Genomic DNA, 20,077 nt, shown 5'->3' on the forward strand with positions numbered 1-20,077 from the left:
TCCTCTTTGTTTAAATTCTTTTCTGTATCCTTGCGTGAACTCGAAATCACAGCCTTAGCTTAACTTTAAAATTAAAATTAATTGCGGCTCGTAATAATGGTAAATTACAGTTAAATATTAATGCAAGAGAATAATATCATCTGTCGACGCTTCTTCCTCCCTCTCACAGCTCCTCTCGCCGCATCTCAATGCACCCAAGACGCAACTCAAAGGGCTTAATCTGTTTGGCCATGAACACTGAGCAGTGAGGGCGGAATGCTTGAGATTCTCATTAACATCAGCGACAGCGCTATTTCCACTAGATCACTCACTTCTCAGCCTTGGTGCGACTGACTGATCATACATCGCATTGTTATTGCGCTGTCGTCCTGTTGTCGCCACGAGGGAGCCGTCCTCCTCACTCAACGCTCGGACCCCTTGAGCTTTCTAGCCTCGGACTCGCCTCCACGCGCACGATGGACACCGCGCTGGCCTCGGTTGCACAAGCGACCACGTCGATCCACGATCAGGGCGAGGGAAGAGCAAGCGGAGGAGGCGGCGAAAAACCAAAGCAGATGGTAGCGCGATCCACGTTTGCCACCGAGGACGGGAGGAGCGAGCGTGCAGTGGCTTTTAGATGGCTTTTGAAGTGTATTAGGACTCACAGTCTGGGCAGGAGTCTTGACATTATTCGGGTCTGAGACTCTGAATCAGGATCGGAAAGGTTCATCAAGGCGAAGTACTTTTTTTTTTAAAAAGCACCCTCTGTGTGGATTTCCTCTCCCTTGTATTGTTTCATTTACAGTATCTGGAGGGCTCACGTGTGGGACTTTAGCTAGTTTTGATAGTATTCCCTTTGTACAAAATAAATATATTATATTCGGAACAGGTTTCATGTCGGAATTTATTGCTCAAATTCTTTCCGAGAGTGTGCAGAGAGTGTATCTGCGTTTTTTGAAAGAGAAAAGCAGCTTTCTTAATAATGCAACCCGTTCGATCTACACCGAAACAAAATCAGGTGGATTCCGACCTTGAAGCAGAATTCTGGCGAAGAGGGTGAAAGAGGGTTTTGCAGACAAAAGACTAAAATACATTTAGTATTTTAGTCACACGGACTAACTGATCTCGAGACTAAACCTGAGCAGTGCGGAGAAGTAAACACAGGGTTCGACGGAGCTTTTGTGGTCCTTCTCAGTTCACCTCTTATGGGTGCTATTGCAATCAGGCCGGCTCGGCACATTTCTCTGCGGTTTCAAGCTTATACAAAAGGTTTCGTTTCCCCACTGAAAACGAATAAGCACGACATGCTAACCCTAGAAAGCTGACCAATGAGGCGACAACAACTTTTTATCGTGGGTTTTCTTCTTCTTCTTCATTCTGTAATGATTATCCACATTGGGGCCGGGCCTATTTGACTGAACTCTCATCTTCTTTTCCCCTCCGGAATCTCGGTGCAGTACGTCAGCTTTCAAAGAGAGAGGGGGGGGGGTGTAAAGTGAAGCGCAGAGGTGTTTCGTGGAACAGCCTCTTTGCACTGGCAGGTACCTCGGTCAAACACCCCCCCCCTCCCGAGGCTGACATGTTATTCCCCTGTTTGAGACAATAGCTTGCCCTTTGAGCCATCCAACTCTGTGTGTGTGTGTGTGTGTGTGTGTGTGTGTGTGTGTGTGCGTTGGATATTGTGTTTTGTGCTGAGTATAATTGAAAGCCAAAGAAGACATTCCTCTCCCGATCATACCCTGTCTTGTGTGTGTTTGTATGTGCGTTAAAAGAGAGAGAGAGAGAGAGACAGACAGACAGAATGACAGTGGATATATCTCTCTCCCTCTCATAGCCAGCAGACGATGGGGGGGGGGGGGGGGGAAGGGTTAACAATAGATAATCGGACATGGGGTGCTATTCTTCCTTACAATGGCGCTCACAGCTTGTTACCGTATGCTCCTCAATAATTAATGTCCTCCTCCCTGGCTGCTCTGCTACATGCCAGGCTTTGATATAAGGTTACTGCGCTTAGGGTCCCGCCACAGGAGGGGGCGGCAGCTCTGACGGCGCGGCGTTTCATGTCCTTTCCGTTTGAAATGCCCACACAGGCCAGCCACTCTCCAGTTTGGCCCTGGGTGCCCTTGCAGGTCCCGATCAAGGTCACAGGACTTACCTTTTTCTGGTTAGGAGTCGGCGTTTGTTTTCTGTTTCCCCCAAAACAGAAATGGAATGCTTTGGTATTTTCTCTCCGAGACTTGCTGCTAATGGTGCGGAGTTTTTCGGAGACTTCGTCTGAGTTTATCTGGGAGGGGGTTGGAGACAGAAGCGGGCTGAAGTGATCATTAGCAGTGGCATTTGTTTGTGGGTCCCACAGTTTCTGAAAGTCTGCAGCCAAACTGCGACGTGGGTCACAATCAAGTGCCGTGCCACAGTTGTTGCTTCTGTGACTCAACTGTGCTGAATGAAAGACGCTGCTGTCGTGGGGTCGTAACCCAGAATGAAATTTGCAAACGATTACACGAAGAGTCTGTGCGAGGTACTACTTGGGGTTAAATATTCAATGAGAGAGAATGAGCGTCTTTGCGAGATAGTTATGTCAAATCTTAATGTCAATATCTCGGAACTATGACAGCCCAATGCCCCCGTGAAGACGAACATGCAGCAATAAGTGAATACAGACATAGATGAGTGCCAAGTTTGGAATCTCGTAGTCGCTGCTACTGCAAGAAACACAGTCCCTGTTAGTCGTCTGGGGCGTGACCCCATTAATTACTCCACATTTTCACTTTTTTTCACCTCCTGGCTTGAATCCGTATGGGATGTGACAGTCGGATCATGTGCCGGGAGTCAGAGCTGCCGTTAGCAGGCTAGGCTAACGAATGCAAACTTAGCAGGATGATGGCTCCTCCCCGGTGTTGAATGTGGCCAAAGGTAGCAGGTAGCTTAACTTAAATCGGTCATGCCTGACTGGCCAGCGCTATCTTTGTCTCATTCTTTTGCGCACTTTGTGCCTTTATCAGATGGCAATAGTAGAGAGACGACAGAAATTGAGGAAGAGAGGGAAAGTGGACGGATTCAAACCAGGAAGTTGCAGTCCATGGTCGGCGTCTTAAGCCCTAGGTGACCAGGGCGGGTGGGAAACCGGCTTGTAGAAACAAGTCATAGTTTCTACAGTTTAACAAGCTTCGATAAGTCACTGCAGAAGTTGACAGTTGCAGTTCAACGGATATCTTAGGAAACGCCCCCTCTGAGGCTCGAGGCTCAGGTGTTTGCTGTCCTCCTCTTTTGCAAAAACAGGAAAGAATGCACAATGGCTGCATATTATCGTTACTGTTCACCTTTTCTTATCCCAAAAAACGAGGAGAAGTCAAATTTCAATTGAAAATCGATTTTGAACTTGTGGCAGGAAGGAGCTTTAATCCATAACTGTGCTCCCCTCAGACAGCCTTCACAAATAACCTGCACAAAATGAACCCTTTCGGACCGGGGGAACAATATTTGCGACAATGCTGCTCTCCAGAGAGATAGCTTAAGATCGACTGCTATATAAAGTGTGAAAACTGTAACAGGAAGTTGGCAGGCCCCTCACTGTTCTGACATATGCAGACCCCCCCCCCGACGCACAGGGATCTGTCAGTCAGTTTCGGGGGCACAGCTGCAGCGGGGCATGTGGAGAATTAGCCCCCTACTGTGCCCCCCACATCCCACCCGTCCATCTCCACCCACCAACCTTCCCTCCCTCCACCACTCATTCGCCCCCTAACTGAGGGGCCTTCGTTTCCTTTGGCCCTAATCATGGATTTTCTCCAAATAATGTGGTTTATTTTAGTAACGGGGCGGGTAGGAGTCAAGCTCGTCAAGGCTGTCCGTTTGCTGCAGAGAAAAAGGATGTGACAAGAAAATACATGTCTCGGGTGGCTCTATAGCAAGGCAGAGCAAGTGCTAACCTGTGGTCAAGTGTCTTGCTTCACATTCTGCCCTTTATCTGGGATTCTTTCGCCGTGTACCTCTGCTCCGTCCGCCTAACGCCTTGTAGTTCTGCGTTTCTGCTCCTCACATATTGAGACGCATTCGGGGCGAAGGGGGGGGGAGATGGACAGCGGATGGAGAGATGACTGACAGCCGAAACGAAAAAAAGAGAGGGGGATAACAAATAAGGCTAAAGCGCGTGGTTTTCGCAGTCCTAAGAGCAAGGGAATGGAGTGGCCATCTCTCTACACCGCGGATTATGTCGGTCAGCTTTTGTGTGCTGAAGGGTTTAGGGGTTCACACCAGATTAGGGACTGGAGGATTAAATTAGGAGACTTCAAGAAAATCCCTCAGAGTCCGCTGTGTTTATCCCTGTGTAGGCAAACACCAGTTTAACATAGCCGTAAATACTGTCATGTGTACTTTTTTTAATTACCGGAGAGGGTATTTTGGTCAAGTGACGTTGCAAAAAGAGAAATTCTGTTTCTTGATTCCTGGGCCATGGGCATACAATTCATTTTTGAACTAAATATGACAAAAAATAATAAGAGTTGCATCCTCTCTGGGCTCTGGTTGCGGTGCATTCATTCTGCTAACTTGCTCAAGTTTGGCAGATTGTCAGAAAATGAATGAGTTCTTAGAGGATTATTGATTTATTTTGTCTGAAACTAGCAAGTACAAGTCTGGAAGAAATGTAGAAGGTTCCATGGAATGCAAATGCTTTCGTAGTTCAATCAGTTAACGTGTGTAAAATACAAGATATGAAATTGGGTTTTTTTGGGGGGGGGGGGGGGTGGGTAGCATTATCACACAATCACAACATCAAGATTGATGTCATATTTGCGCTTCACTCGCTGCATGTTTCGGGCCTTCACAGCATGCATGCACTTTCCCATCTCCTCGGAGAAAGCTCGTGTGCGACAGGCCTGTTAGTACTCCTGCATGCAAATCCAACGTTTCCTTTCATGTATGGCCTTGCACCACATGGCTGACCACAAACCAGCCTCCAAGAATTCGCAAAAATAAACATCTGCGCAACACCCATATGTGGGGCTCAGGCCCGCGTTTTACTGAGAGGTCCGGGACCCTTAATGACCTTGACGTCTTCTGTTTAAGCAGAGAGGATTAAACCCACGTTTTTATACCTTCTGGGTTTTTTTGGTTTTTTTTTGAAAGAAAGCATCCGTCTACCAAATCAGAGGGTGAGCGCTCGCAAACCCAAACACTTGACCGCGTAATGACAGCCAAGGCTTCTGGCAAAGAGGCCACAGAGGTTGTACAATAATGTGGGGAGGGAGGGAGTGGGGAATGACCAGTGCTTAAGTATGGGTTTCCTTCTGGGTTCTACATGTCTTTATGTGTGTGCGGGCCTTGTGATCAGCGAGCCCCGGAGTGGAACGGTCGCCTCAAATAGAGTGCAAGAGACTAGCAGCCTCATGAGTCAAAGCCCGAGAGCCGTGTGGCAATTTGCCGGTCACTGGGGAGGGGAGGTGATACCACACCACACCGGTGTCGTGCATCCGCCTCTGTATTTGTAAACCACCCTAACCAACATGTTCGCGACTAATTGTACGGCAGGTTAAAGCAGAGGACAAACTGCGCGCACTTCGTCCCACTGCGGTAAGCGTTGGTTCTCGGACATTCACTTCATCCTAGGAGGGGCTCGGTAGTCCAGGTCCAAGTGGTAATTTGTGATTCACGTTTGCGGTCAGAGTTTCGACAATCCCGCGTGGCATTCCATGACATTTACAAACCAAATTCTTCAAGAACTTGCAGAATACTGTTTACTTATTGCTGCTGGTACCTCTGCACAACAGGTTTATCAAGACCAAGAACGCATAGACCAATACCAACTGGAGCAGAAGTGCTTGTAATGCTGGCCTTGGTGGTGGTGGTAATGCTTTCACCATTACTAACTAAAAGAGGCAAAGCATTTCTGATGGTGTGCGGGCCAAATTGTCACAGCTGTCTCCAAAGCGCACATTAGAAGAAGTACAATTGGCGATTGCCAAATGGAGTGCAAACGTATCGTTCTCTCTGCACCATTTATTCCTACTGCTTGAAATGTTATCAGGCTACCAGGTGGGGGCCACCGTCTCTACAGGCGCTGAAGGTCTTGAGCATCACATGACAAGATGTGTTTTTGGAGCAGCAGCAGCAGCAGGGGACGGAGAGTTGTTCCCTCCTGGCAACCAAATCAAAACGCAAAAATATCAAACACACTAGTGATCTAGTGGTACGTACGGGGGGGGGGGGGGGGGGGGGGGCATGTATAAACAAAGCTGTGAGTGTCTTGGTAACAGCTCGGCCAACTCTAGAATGGCCAATGAAGAAAATACAGTAATGAACTGATCATATTAGTGATGCTCCAAACTGAATTTCCAAACTTAAACTGCAAACATTCAGAACTTCACCCATTAGTGATGTTGAACTTGGATTTGGGGGGCGGGGGGGGGTAATGTTCAGTATAAAGATTCACATATGTATTGTGTTTCTCCAAACGGCCATAATGGGTTTTTTTTGGGGGGGGGGTTATAAATAGACAGATGTAAGAAACAGGAACATAAACAAATAAATAAATAAAACGGCCTTCTCTGCTCTCCCAAAAAAATGTCACAGCCAAAAGAAAAAAAAAATTCTGACGGGCCCCCCCCCCCCCTTATCATTTTCATACAGTCCCCAAGTGATGCTTAGTATTTCTGGAGCGCTACGTGCTGTTGTAATCTATGCATAAATGTATGGGCGCAATGTTTGTCACGGACATCTATGTCATGCAAATGAAGGTGCATCACGCTTAAATGAAGAAAACCTTCAATGTGCCTTCTGTTCCGCGCTCACTTAATAACCACAAAAGCTCCTTGAGTGGCAAACGAAGGACAGATTGCGCCAAAACCAATTATTGCGCCTTTGTTTTAGCGGTTGTTAAGTCCACAGATCTCTTAAGAACCGGGGCGCCGTTTTGATGTCTTTGAGTCAGGGTTGTTGGTGGACGGCATTAGCCACAGCCGCAGCCACAAAGAGCCAGGCGGCGACTGGGGCCCGAGCCTCGGTCCAGATGGCACGCTGCCACCGCGACCTTGTCAGCACCTGCTCCCCAGGCACTTTGTCCGGGCATCGCCGGCGGGAACTGAGACGGGCACATCATGCCACCCCATCGCCATGGCAGCTAATGAGTCCCGTGCCCGCTTAATTAAGGAAACCAGCTTAATGCAAGAAAGAGGGGCGGTGGGGGGAGGGGGGGGGGGGGGTGACTTAAAAAAAAAACACACACACAGCATATGCTGGACCGCAACCAAAACAACAGAAATAAATAATTAGCCCCCGAAAAAGGGAGTGATCGCTAGAGCCAAAATATCATTAAAATTTGAAATGTAAATCTCCTTATCGGCCTCCCAATGTCACGAATTAGCACTACAGCTCGACACATTAAATCAAGGCTAAAAAAATATTCAATTAATAAATGAATGAGTGGTGATGAACTTTTGATTATTTTGGGCTACAGTCCAAGTGCACCTTATCAGGGAATGTCACCTTGGACTAGGCCTCGTTGGTCTGTTAAATAGTGTCAGAGCATCCTCCTTTATCTGCTTATTTATTTCTTTTTCTTAAAGAGCACTCCATATCGTGGAGCCTCTCCACTGAGACGGGGGTGGGGTGGGGTGGGGGGGGCTGTCCGTGTTTATGCCTGATTAGCCAAAGCGCCACAACATGCACTTGCTTTTGCTCCAGCAAAAGAAAAAAAAAAAAAGGCAATAAATCATTTAGATTTTATTAAACTCAAATTAAAGCCGTGTGCGTGTGATGGAATTACGCCGTTTAAAATGTTACACGTCATGCCCGCCCCTCCTTTTGGGTACGAACACACACACACACACACACACACACACACACAGACAGACAACCCCTACACTCCTCCACCCTTATTATGCAGGACAAAAATGTCCCTTTAAGAATGTCAGCCAGTTCCAAAAAAAAAAAATCCTGTCCCTCCACATCTGAGGGCCCAGAGAGCGAGGGAGGGAAGGGGAAGGAGAGAGGAGGAGGGAGAGAGGGAGGGAGGGAGGTGGGGGGCTAATGTGCAAACTTGTTTCCGTCCTCTACGGCTCGCCCATCATTTATTCAGCAGCTCGGCGCTCGAGACGGGCCACTCGCATTTGCTTGATACTCAATTATACATTAGTGTACATCACTTGGCAATCTGTTCATATCAATTTAATTGGATTTTAATATTGCCTCTGATCTTGTTGTCCAATTAACAGTGCTGGCTGGCAATAAAGCAGAACCACACACTATGTGACACCTTTGATCCCCGCCATATGGAGCCCTTCCATTGATTACCGGCGCCGCCACTGAATTTCACTCCCTCAATATGGCCTGTGATGAATGGAGGTGGAGGGTATGTGTAGCTGGGGGTGGGGGTGTGGAGTGTGAGGTATGTGTGGAGGCATCACCGCCATGTACCCCCCCGCCCCCCCCCCACCCCCAACACACACACCCACCCACCCAACCACCACTGATGTGATAAAAATTTCACTTCGCCGCGCAACTTCATTTATTCTGTTGACATTCGCCTCTGATTAAAAACAATAAAAAAAAAAAAAAAAAAACAGAGAGAGAGAGAGAGAGAGAGATGGTGCGGCCATGCCCTGAATAGCATATGCAAATCGAAGCCCGGGCATCTATCTTGTTGAAGCCAAGGGGACTGAATGACTGACTGACTGACTGCCTGCCTGCCTGCTGCCTGCCTGGCACGCTGGCACTGCCTTGACAATGACAACCTGCTTTAAAGCGACACCTTTTTTTCTTGCTATTTCTGGCCTCTGTCTTTCCTCCTTTGTCCTTTGTCTCTTCCCTTCCCTCCCTCATCCTCCTCCTCCTCCTCCTTTCTTCCCCTTTACCTTCTCCCCTCTCGCCCGCGAGGCGAGCACTGGCGCAACAGTCAGCAAAGGAGGAGGGAGAAGGAGAAGAAAGGGGGAGATAGTGGGAATGCAGATTATTCCCTCTTTTTCGTAAGAGCGCAGCAGTGGGATGGGGGGGGGGGGTGGGGGGGGGGGGGGGGATGGAGACAGAGGGCATCCATTTTTTATAGGGACTTACATGAGTTCTCAAAGTGCCAAACAATACAAACAGCATGGGAAAGGATAAAGAGGAAGCAGGGAGTGGAGCGGCTCGCACGGCCAGCTTGAAACGTAGCCGTTTAAAAAAAAAAAACTACCTGTGTGGAGGTGGCGGTGGTGAAAGTGCTTCACCAGTCTTGTTCACATGAAGCTGGAGGGCAAGCTGAGCTGGTGAGATGTGGGGGGGGGGGGGGGGGCTGTGTGGAACAAGGAGGTGGGTTGGATGGTGGTTGTTTGGAGGGTGCGGTTGGGAGTACCAAATGCCCTAGTAAGACATCTAAAAGGGCTTTGAAGGAGTGTGTGTGTGTGTGTGTGTGTGTGTGTGTGTACAAGACTGTGTTGCATTTGACCCAGTTCATGTTAAAACGCACATTCCTAAGATAAGGAAAGGTGCGTTTGTGTGTTGGTCTGCCTGCACGCCTAGATACCCTGTGTGTGTGTGTGTGTGTGTGTGTGTGTGTGTGTGTGTGTGTGTCAGCGAGTGAGAGACCCGGGGGCAGCGTCAAAGAGCTGATGTCTGGTCAAGTGGTCAAGGCTTCCGCAGAGTGGATTCTGCCCAGGGCCGCTGACTGACTAACCCTCATCACTGCACTGTAACAAGGGGAACGTACACCCACCCACCCACCCACCCATCCATCCATCCATCCATCCATCCATCTATCTATCTATCCGCAAACACCAATAAAATGTGGCACACATGGACGCTGACTGCAGCTCACCTACTTTTAAGACGCCGAAGGTTTACACCAGTTATCTGTATCTGTGCCACTGTCTCTCTCTCTCCCTCTCTCTCTCTCTGTGTGTCCCTGTTTAAAGCACCACTGAGTAGCGGTCTATCATTAGAATAATTAATTGTTCAACCAAGTGGCGTATTCAGAGGGAACCACTCGGGCAGAAGCAACAAGACAGCAGTTAGTGAGGAGGAGGAGGAGGAGGAGGAGGAGGAGGAAATCGAGCGTGAGGCTACAAAACACAAACAGGTTTTGCCGTTATGAGCCCGAGCAGGCGTGAAAAAGGGGAGGAAGAAAAAAAAAAAAAAAAAACAGAAATAAAAAGGAAATTACGGCTCCCCGCGTGTGCCGGATGTGTATGAATGAATAAATGAATCAAACTCAAATCTGCTGACCTTTTGAATTGCCAGAGTGAAGGGTTGAAGTGTGAGATCCAGCGGAGGATGAAGACGGTATTCCTCGTGACTACTTTTTATTTATTTATTTATTTTTTTTAGAAAGCCACTTTCTGCACAAACCGTCCCGGCTCTCCGCGACCGGTCACAGCAGGAGGCCGGAAGGTGTGAATTGTACGATAAAAAAAGAAAAGAGGTGTAGATTACAAACACAGTCCACATACAGCACGTACAGTATAATCTAAAAATGTGACCATATGCACAATACACCCCATCCGAGACATTCCAGTATCTTTCAAATGCCTGTATAAATACCTTTGAATGATACATGTCTTTGTCACTGGGGACAAAAAAATGGTATCAGCCATCTCCTCCGTCCTGTTCGAACATCTTGCAACTTGCCCCCGTTTCAATAAAATGGTCCCGACAGCGTCTGGGGCTCTCAAGCTCAGACTTTTAAACTATGTACTGTAGATAACACGGTGGCACACTAACGCTTACCGGCGATAATTAAATGACGTTCGAAAATTGGCAGGTCCAGCTCCCTCCAGATAGAGTTTACGCTCTGCTGGTTTTGGGGGGCTGTTTGAATAAAGTTTTGTCACTTGCTGTGCTGTGCAGGGGGAAGTTGACAGCGCCAGTTGTTCTTACACTGGGGGGGTGGGGGGGGGGGGGGGGGGTAAGTGAGGACATGACGCTTCTCTCTGTCGCACCTCTTCTATTTTCCACATTTTAAGTGTTCACAGAGTCCCATGAGATGGGTTTGCACATGAAGTAGGACGCACGCAAATGTTGCGCTCAGCTCATCTTTTCCGAGACAAAGGCCACATTTCAGCACCGTCATAATGGGCTGACGGAGAACACGGTGTGTTCTGCACACTGCAGGTAATCTGAATTACTCCCTTATAAACTGTCCACACTCGTCCACGCATTTTCTTCCAATTCATTCCCACAGGCCACTGCTGCCAATCTATAGCTCCCCACTTTCTCAGCGATTTGCTCTTCAAACCTCCCATTCAGGGCTTGAAATTAGCCCTAACAGCTGCATTTTCTCTGCGGCGGGGAGGTCTGTCAATCTCCAAGTCGCTTTGGCAATAGCCCCGACCTGAGCGCTGGCGTTTCTCTTCGCATACGCCCCATCTGCCCTGCGTGCTCGCCCCAAAACTTATATGGATTCGCCCAACAGCTCGCTGACAACATCGTCAGCCCGATAAAATATATACAAGAGATGAAACATTCCACCGCACTTAAACCTGAAGACACATCTGGATCTCGTAAGATAAGACACGATAATCCTTCATTAATCCCTCAGCGGGGGAAATTTGCATTGTCCGTAACTTACCAACATTACACTGTCACAGTGTAAGAAATAAGGCACACTGGTCTGAGCGTGAGACAGTCAAACTCTAGTCTAGCGCAGATGTACTCCGCCTGCCTCCCAGTGTAACAGGGTTTCCAAGGAAGTGACACCTATTACTTTGCCTGGTACTATGTGATAGGGGACAGGAGGTGTTGCTAACGTCATTAACTTTCATATTCTACTAGTAAAGTCTTTCTCCGCTGTGTGATAATGTGTCAGCCTCTAACCTGACTAATCAAAGAACTGGTGACGGGAGGCGGTGGGGGGGTTTAATACAGAGCTGCACTGCTGCTGGAGGGGATACAGTCAGTGCATTGATGCGTCACACGTGTGCCGACGTGTAACAATGTGCAACTTTCGCGATGCTTCGTGTCATAGTTTGTGTTATTAAATTCAATTCAGCTTTTCCTCCAACGTCGCGTCGCAAACGCAAAATTGGCTGTCGTTTTGAGAAGGAGGTTGGACGGTAGTAAACAGGTTACAGTGGAGCGCCTTGAATCGCCCCCATCTGTATCACACAGAGCAGGGGGGAGGAGAGGCGGTGGTTGGTGGGTTAGATACATGGATGATGGGTGGGGGGTGGGGGGGGGGGGTTGGGGGCTGTGGATGGGGAGGGGGGGGCACTCATCCTTTCTTATCTGCCATGTCGCCCAATCGATAACTAGGACATCTAGATAAGGCCTCGCAAGCCTTGTGCACACACAGTTATCCCACTGAACCACTGAAGGACACACAAACACACACACACACACACACACACAGTCAGCTGCAAAGTATACTGCTCGCACTGAAAATTCGAACACGCGTTCAGCTTCATAAACAACAAAGAACGCTGAAGCACACTCACACCCAGCAGTCCACGAGTCTAGATGCACGTTTCTGACAGATCTCAGAGCAGCGACTGCTGATTGATTGATTGATGTGAATGATTTCATAGAACAATTTTGTTTTAACAAAAAAGCCCCACCTTTGCCTAGGGAAGTTAAGTGCTTACATAAAAGGAGAAAAAAACAAAAGAGTCAGGATAACACAATAAAGCCCAGAGGCTTATTTCCATTGTGGTCCCTTGCTGCAGTCCCTCCCGCCCCTGCCCATCACTTTGCCATGAAATTCGGCGGTAAGCTGTGGCGTTTTACGCTTGATCGGCCAGCGACTATTTCCTCTGGTGGAAGGCACATCTGCTTTCTCCATCCAGGCTCCAGCCGTTTGGGTCCCAGAAGGCAGCGTTAAATTAGAGAACACTGCAGCCTTATACGACGTTCCGAAGCGGCTGTGATCTGGCTCTGGCGTGACCCTGAGACCCTGTAGAGACCCTGTAGAGACAGAGAGGGGAAGGGGTGGGCCGGGAATGTGAATGAATGTGTCTCTTCTCTTTATTTCTGTTTATAGGGGGGGGGGGCGGGTATCGACTATATTCCACTCGCATACTGTACATTGGACTCACTTGACATTTTTAATCTCATTTTGATGGTGCTAAGGCCACATCTCACAGGAGTTCTTTTTGATCTTATTCTGAAATTCAGAGCCGCTCTGACTCTTTCTCTTTGCCACTTCCTTCTCTCTCTTAGCGCTCTTTTTCCGACTTCCCTTCGTTCTTTATATTATCAGAGCAGCTTGTGTGCGTTTCGACACTAACGTGTGTGAGTGCAAGCTTGTGTGTGTGTGTGTGTGCGTGCAGTTGGATGACTGGCCAAGGTCTTTGAACACTAAGACCTGGATGAAGGATTGAAAGGCCCCTTGAAGCCCCCTGGAAGCCCCTTCAGCCAGCGCTGACACCCTCCAGGGGCAGAGGAGCTAGGGAAGGGAGATCAAAACCGGAGAGAGGAGGCCAGGAGGTCGACGTGAAGGGAAAGATCCGGGGAGCATCTACAGTCCAAGGAAGTATCCGTGGTCTCTGCAGAATTTCTAAAAAGGGTCAGCGCAGTGAGCAAAAAAAAAAAAAGGCATCAAAACCAGGAAGAGTATGCTGCTGTGAAATGCCGGCTACTCCAGACGGACGGGCTGAAACATCGCCCTGAGGGGCTCTGCCAGGCCCAATGGCACCCGATTCCTGTGATGGTGAGGATGCTCTGGAAGAAATCAAGCTCGAAAATGCTGTCAGATGCCTGCTGAATTCATAAACTCGGAAACCTTCGGGTCATCGCGAACAGCGCGGCAAAACCCGACTTGCGAACGGGGGCCTGAGTCATGGTGAGGGTTTCGCTCCAGCCCGCCATGCTTTCTGTGCAAGGTGTGGCCACGAAGGGAAATAAAGATGAATTAAGATTCTGTCCCTCTCATTTGCCTTGGCCTCCCCTTAAAGCATCTTCGTTGACGCACGGGCTGTTTTAAAAGCCTCTTTCAATTGCCTCCCACTCACTACTCTACAATTCAACAAGAAACAATTAAACAAGTGAGTAGCCTTGGCCATGACACAGAAACAATGAAGCACTGTGATGGCGATCAATAGCAAGTCTGCGATTCACCACTCGAGGTCAGCGAACTTAGCAGCACACTATGTAGGCTAATGGTCATTGAATGCTGGTCTGAATGAATCCCTGGCTGAATCCTCTGGTAATAATCTTTAATTCCTGCGCCGACACTTTCCACAATTAGTCTGCCCCCATCCATCACTGGCCAAAAAAAACAAAAAACAAAAAACCAAAAGAGGCACCTGGGGCACACAGGAATGAAAAACCAAAAAGAGTCAAGAGAGCACTTCTCATTTAATTATTCATCCATTATTTCGGTAAACAGATGCACAGAGTGATGAATATTTTGTCTGCAATCAGCGGACTCTGTCTTAGAGTCTCTGGATCTTGCTCATCTGTCCGTCTTTCTCTCTTCTAACCTTCATCAGCACAGCGTAGAGCAGCTGAAGACACATATGGGCATTGATTTTCGCCCAGAGCCATGTGGGCTGAACTCAAAGAGAGCTTGTCAGAGAAGTCGGCGAGAGGGGAGAGCGAGGGAGCGAGAAAGAAAGTAGGAGAGAAAGACAGGGGAGGGAGGACGGAAACCTCCCCGAACGAGCGGCTGACAAAAGCAAGGTGCCGGGGCCTGACCCTCACCACCTTCGACATGTGGAAACTCTGCGAGGAGAAAAGATGCTGAAACAACAGAGAAACCAGAGGGAAGGAGGCAGAAATAACAAAAGGGAAAAAAAAAAAAAAAAAAGAAAGAAAGAAAAGGAGCTGCTTTCATTTCCCCACTTTGTGGTTGCCTTTTCTACATTTTCAACAAAGAAATTAATGCCCACTTCGAGTGTGTCCGTTGGGCCACAATCTGTCGGCGTGCTTTGATGTGCTCATTGCAGCCTCCTCTGAAGTCCTGTACGCCGAGTTCCTCTAACAAAGGGAATAAAATAGGAGGATAAAGAAAGACGAGAGAGGCCTGTTTTTGTATTTGGCAAGGCACTGCTTGTATTCCTAGCGGACGTTCCGCCTTCAGCTCTCGTTCCCCTTCCCTATCGCTCTCTCTCTCTCTCGCTCTCTCTTCCTCCTCTCCAGCGCCGGTCCTCGTCGGAAGGTAAGGCAGGACTTGCGGAAAGTTAATGATCAAACAGGTAAATCTCATTTTCCTGTGATGTTTATTTATGTCTTTTTCTCTATCCCCCGCGGCGCTCTTACCCAAGACCCCCACCCGGGTTTTGTTCTTTCCCCCGTTTTAAGCGCCAAAATGTACCTCTGTCAAACTTCTTAACAGGTGTGAGCGCTCATACGTGAGCGCCAAGCATTAGCGCTGCGTCAAGGACAAAAGGAACTTGCTCTAAATGCCACTTTTAAAACTGCATCGACAGGTGCAAAAATATTTAAAACACAAAACCCGACATATTATCACCTTATGATGTCGGTGCGGCTGACGTATTAGAAAAGAGTCACACCCTGTGTTTCTGGCCAGTCAAGAAACTGTAGGTCCAACATACACTCTCCTTCTAGCTCCCTTTTGGTCTCCACCAACTGCTGATAAAAAAAAAATAAATATAAAATATAAAAATCAGCTGCCTCCTGCTGCTAGAAATTGAGGTAGATCTGAGCGGTAAGGGTGAACCGTAAAACCAAAACAATGAGCAGAAAGGCACTAAAATGCTCTGTTAAGTTAGGCGGCGATTCTCCGCGGGCTTGTCTCTATGAGCGACCTCCTTTTACGTCACACATGGTCATTTGAGCCATTGTCAACAGAAAAACATCGACTGTTGCAGCTTTAAACATTTCCAAACTTTACAAAATGGCATGATGTGGCCTTTTTTTTTTACTGTGTGCTTTCACTTGTTTCGCCATATGTGAACTGCTGTCGCTCCACATTGGGTTACCAGTGCGCTGGACCGCACGGACATCAACATAGTGTGAATACTGTAATTATTCATTCAAGTAAAATCGTCTTATAACGCAAAAGTCCCTGCATTTTTACAGCTTTCTGCTTTGTCTTTTTTGCGTGCTGCAAAAATAAAGTCATTTGTCTGTATTTAAAACAAGAGAACACCTAACAGTACAAATGTGTGTCAACATGTATCCAATGTGTCGATCGTTGTTTTCTCTAATGCAAATCAACTTGTTTCAGTCGTGGGTCAAAGGTCATTCTCGGCCGCCGGGAGCAGTAGCTTTAGAGCAACCTTAATTCAAGGACCCCCACCCAGAGATTTAAATATCATCTCACTGCATAGCAGTAAAAAGAAAATCTCGAGGCAAGGCCCATGTGTTAGTTTTACTTTTTTACGTTTGTATTATGCTTTCCTGGAACGTTTGACTGCATCTCATAGTCGTTCTCAGCAGAGTTGAAGAAGACCATGAGACGCTCTTTCTTGTTTTAAGATATCTAAGATATATAACTTTGAAACAAATGGATTCTTTTTGGTAAATTTTTCTTTGGGATCTTTGTTCCCCGTTTGTTTGGTTCTCGCGTTACATTTGCCACGGCTACAGTGGTGATCCTCCGCACACAATACACGGAAACCCTCAAAGTTCAACATCCCTACACAAGGTGCTTGCCACTGAAACGGCATACTGCCGGTCCACTTCTGCACAGCTAGATTTCTGCTGTCTGAAATCAATCACCGCCCTCAATCTGAGAGACACACACACACACACACACACACACACACACATCCCTCGTTTCACATCAAAGGTGTGTCTGTGTTTTCTGTGTTGTGTAAGCCTGTTCTTATTCTGTACACTTGACCTTCTGGCACCAAGGCCCAGTTATGGCTGATAGAGACAACAAACAAAGAGCGATCGCTATCTCCCAGATCATTACGCAACCGACGCCGGGAAAGGCACGGTACAGAAATAGCCAGAGGGCAAGGTGGACGGCCCGTCGTCAGGGCTCATCTTTCACGCAGCCTGTACACCTGCATGCTGACACACACACACACACACACACACAGATGCATCATGTACAGGCTTGTAAGCCCTCACGGGGACATACATTTACAGCACATACAACAGTAGCTGTTGCCGTGTGTAAAAAAGAAAAAAGGAAAATCCTCACCTTAAATGAAAGGGTGCGGGGCTGAGAGAACACCACGACCCTTGAGGCTTACGGAAACATTTCAAACTACACTGGGTGAGCTCAAAACGTACGCGGAGGGGAGCTGAAAACAAAGCTGTTTGTGTACACCCCGAAACGCTGACCTTTTTCGGAGACCTTACCGAGTAACCCCGTGTGAAGGATTTACACACACAGATGCAAGCAGAAGCTTCCGCCCACCTGCAAAAACGGCTAATCGCAAAGGACATGCAGGCCGGAGAAAGACGCTCCCGAGGCCACAGTCCATCTGAAGTCAAAGGCACTTCACCTGACCCGCTGATGTACGCACTGCCCTCATGAAACCCCTGTCCCTTCTTTGCTGTTCGAGACTGCCAACGTGCTTGAACTCTGGCTGCCTGTAAAAAATAAAAAATAAATAAAGTCACTTGAACTTCTCAGACTCCGCTGGGCTCTCCTAACCACGCGTGGCTCTTACTCATCACAGCGCTGACGGCGCTACGCTGCGCTGCGCCTAAAGCCACCTTCACCCACTCCAGCCTGACCTGGGAGCTCCAAGGACGTCACCCACGGCGAGCCACACAGCAGTTTGGCGGGTTCTTGATCTGTTGGGTCTGTTGTAAGGCTCACAAAACGTCCCCGAGAGGCGAAAACCTTGACCCAAAGTATGCACCCGGCTCAGTTTACCCCCAAAACAACATGGTTTAGATAAGCCGGTGCCCTACTTGCAGCCTCTCCGATCACCTTGACTGGCCTTTTCTTGCTCCGCCTGGCTTTGTTACGGCATTACCGCCTTGTCAGCAGTTGCTTTGGCGAGTACAGTGTGATCAGGACCAATGGAAACAGGCCGTAATAACTAGAATTATCCTTCCGCCGTACGCCTGTGCAGACATCAGCTCGGAACACCGTTCTGTTGGGGGGTTATTCAATTGTTTTATTAGGCAGCGCTCATGGCTGGCCAGTAACCAACCATCAAAGGCTTTGCCCTAATACCACAGAGCCATCACCGAAATAAAGCGAGAGCTTCTTATTTTCCCCCCCTCCCTCTCACGCTGCCATCTCTCATTCCTCCCCTCAGGGTTCATCTATTAAATTAAAATAAAGTGAATGAAGTTTCCCCCCTTTGAAGAATGGACAGATAGAGAGAAAGGGCTAAAACGACAGAATGAGAAAGAGACGAGGGGGAGGAGTGAGCAGTCGGGGGCCCTGTGGAGAGAAGGGTGAGCGAGGGGCAGTGTGCGCGCGAGAGAGAGAGAGAGAGAGAGATTCGAGGGGCTGGGGGGCAAGCGATGGGAGTGCAATTAAAAGTGCACACACTGGCAAAAATCTGGGTGCTTTCAAGGCAGAGTAGCCGCGGACCTCTTCGGGGAACTCATCACACTAAGGCAGCGTGTTTGAAGATGTGGTGGGCTCCGCTAACCGACGGTTTATAACAGTCCAGGAAGTACTGCAGCCTTCTATTAGGCCTCTCTGAACCCCCTGCCTTTCTTCTTATTTCTTTATTATCTCTTCTTCTTCTTCCTCTTCTTCTTTTTTTGATTTCTTACTTACTGGTTGGCACCGAAGCCAGGGTGTTGTGATCCCTGGGTCAGTTTAGACCACGGTCGGCCTTCATCAGGACTATTCAGTATGCTGATGGGTTTCCAGACATATATGAAAGTCGTACGCCCCCCCCCCCGCAAAAAAAAATCTAGCATTTGGATGTGAAACACTTAATACGAAAGCTCAAAAGGCGGCTATGAGGAGAGAGCGGCAGTCCTTTCAATCATAACGAAATCATCTGTGGAAAGTCCTTAAATCTCTCCTGTAGTTTGATACACTTTTGACCACTTGATCAAACTTTGATCGGCCATCATTGGCCCCAAATGTACACGGCTGCCAGCGGGGCCACGAGCGGGACATGGCTCCATGTTAGCCGGCCGCTCGCGCTCGCCAAAGAGAGGGGGGACAGTTTCTCCAGTGCTGGTGAGCAACAGCACGCTTGCCGACTTCTTGTTTTCCTGCTCATGAGCGCATCTGCGTTTCTCATTTTTGGTCACAAAGCTGTCGGACGCAGAGGCCCACTTTTGTGTGTGTGTGTGTGTGTGTGTGTGTGTGTGTGTGTGTTCCTTGCAGTGTCTGTGGGCCATTCTCTCCTTTCCTCACCTTGTGGAACCCATAATAGCCAGTGATGGATCGCAGAGCTGACGCGTCTAATTGCATTCCCTTCTACTCTGCTCTATAATGACAGCTGTTTTAAGGGCAAACCTCACCCACTGTGAGTGTCAAACACTGCGAGGGATATAAGAAACACACACACTCACACTGAACGACGCACACACACACACACACACACCGTTTCTCTCTGTTAAGCCACATATGTGTGCATGTAATGCAAAATATCTACTTTTGCAAAATAGCGAGAAAAAAAACAAACAAAGGTCGAATCCGCAGTAGCATGAGAGAATTTAACCTTGCATCTGTAGGAATGGCTTCTTAAGGGTTGTGGTCACGGGCAGCGCAATTCATTTTACCAAAAGGAAAGTCAGAAAGAAAGAAAATGAGAAGAAGGACGGGAGGAGGAGCGCAAAAGAGGGAGAGGAAAGAAAGGTGGAGGAGAGAGTGTAGGCGGTAATAAGTCAGGGCAGGAAGAGAGAGACATGGACTTGGGAGGGGAGAGGACGGAGCAGGGGAAGAAAGAGGAGGTGACAAAAGAAGGGAGGGAAAGGAGAAAGCAGAGGGGGGTGGGAGGAGAGCTGGCATTCCTCATAGTTAGCGCTCACGCCACGGAGGTAACGCATAAAAGATGGCCAGGCTCGGCCGCGGACGCGGGCACAGAGCCGGCGTGGCAGAGCGAGGTCTGAGAGGACAGCTCAACAGGCCATTAGTGCTCCATAAATGATAATTTATGCGTCCACGTTGAAATCCGGCCACGGGAGCTTCATCAGCGGCTCCTTCAGAGTGTCTTCTGCCACTAATTACCGGGTCAAAAAAGCAATTTGTACCATCCGAGAACAGCCTCCGTTCTTTCCCACATTCTCTCTCTCTCTCTCTCTCAGTGTCCCTCTGTCGCGCACACACACACACACATACACACACACA

This window comes from Enoplosus armatus, chromosome 12 (genome assembly GCF_043641665.1).
Source record: "Enoplosus armatus isolate fEnoArm2 chromosome 12, fEnoArm2.hap1, whole genome shotgun sequence".
Classification (NCBI taxonomy): Eukaryota; Metazoa; Chordata; class Actinopteri; order Centrarchiformes; family Enoplosidae; genus Enoplosus; species Enoplosus armatus.